This window comes from Elaeis guineensis, chromosome 3 (assembly GCF_000442705.2).
Source record: "Elaeis guineensis isolate ETL-2024a chromosome 3, EG11, whole genome shotgun sequence".
NCBI lineage: Eukaryota > Viridiplantae > Streptophyta > Magnoliopsida > Arecales > Arecaceae > Elaeis > Elaeis guineensis.
Genome location: NC_025995.2, coordinates 128,304,874 through 128,306,596, shown reverse-complemented (window position 1 = coordinate 128,306,596; position 1,723 = coordinate 128,304,874).

Here is a 1,723-nt window from a genome sequence, read left to right as displayed (position 1 = left end):
CCCCCAACCCCCTCCACCCTCCCTCGGCCTTTGCACCCGCACCCCAACCCCCCTCCCCTACTGCACCCCGCCACCCCCGCGACCTTGGTACCACCCTAGATCGACCAGCGCCCCCCCCCCTCCCCAGTCCTAGCAAAGCCCCATCTGCGCTCCCTGGTTGTCCGGTACGAAGCCGAAAATGAAAAAAAAAAAAAACGAGCATCCTAGGAACGAAAAGAAGAAGAAGAATGAAATCGACTGAAACCGCATGTTCAACATGCAATTTTAATTTTAAATTTGAAATTAAATTTAAATTTTAAATTTTATATTATCGTAGGTCATATCACTTGAACTACTATTGAACATGCAATTTCAGATCCAAAATCACATGTTAGGCATGCAGGTTTCCCACATCCATGCCACTTCAGCACAAGTACCTATTTTGAAAATAAGATGGAAAAAGGGGGTAGATTTAGAAATAAATATTAAAAAAAATAATTTTTTAAAAAAAAAATCCCAGTAAGTGATCTACAAGGAATCTCATTTCTTGCATGTGGAGAAGAGCTTGGAGAAAATAGGACAGAGCGGAAAAGATGGAGAGAGAGGGTTGTGGTCCTACCACATGATTATGTTGGTCCATGTTATCATGTCCTTCGAAGAATTCTTTGTGCACCCGAGTGGTGCAGACCGCATGCACTATCCACAGTGATTAGTTTCTGCACGGAGTCGATGAAAAAAAAAAATTTTTCGCACATCGCACCCCGACCCCATGCATGAACCAATCTCTGTGGCAATGCATATGGTTTTGCACCACCTGCGGTGCACAAAGAATTTCTCCATGTCCTTCATCAGGGTTCTCTTGAAAAGCCTCTTGAGGTAGCCCATGTCATTGTTCGTGGTATAGACATTGATTAATAAAGTTTAAGATATGGCATCTCTGATAGACACTATGTTGAATACTGTAAGAACTGGTCCATGGAACCCGATTTGGAGTGAAGTCGTAAGTCGGTTGGAGTGAAGTTGGCAAGCTTATCCCTTACCTAATATTGGCTGTGGATTAAGATAGGCTGCCAAGCAGTCGGATAGGAGTCGTGCATCAGTGGAGAACAACTGAAGGCTGTTTGGATAGATTATCGGAAAAAGGTTGGCCTTATCCATGGATCCATCGTGCTTATCTTCTTCCCTGCCACTGCTTCTTAAACCCCACCATCCTCGATTGAATCCATCATCAAAGTCTCTTCTTTTCCCTTCTTCCTCACCTCCGACAAACGTTGGACTACTGCAATTAAATTGCGGTCGCTCCAAGAAGCCCTCCTTTCTCCCTAATTAATTTCTTCTCTATCTCATCTATTCTGGGAGCTTTCGGGTGTGATATCCACTAGAATCAGCCCCGCCGGCTGCACCCTCTCGTTGCCACTACCGCTGATAAGCCTTTCTCCTTTCCTTCCTTTTCTTTTGGCCTTGCATGTTGTCATCATAGTGGCAGGGGGCAGCACCTCTTGATTTTCTCTCGGACCCCTGCGCATCCGAACCCCGCCTCTAACCAGCATCGTGCCACCACCGCCGTCGACCCTATCCCTCCTCCCTCCCTCTTTGCGAAAACCCTGTTCGGCTTGAGAAGAGAGGAAGAAAAAAAAGAGAAGAGAGAGAGAGAATAAGAGAAAGAGAAGAGAAAGAGGGAAAGATGAAAAATTAAGAAAGAAAGACGAGAGGAAAGAAAGAGAGAGTACGAAGAGAGAGAGAG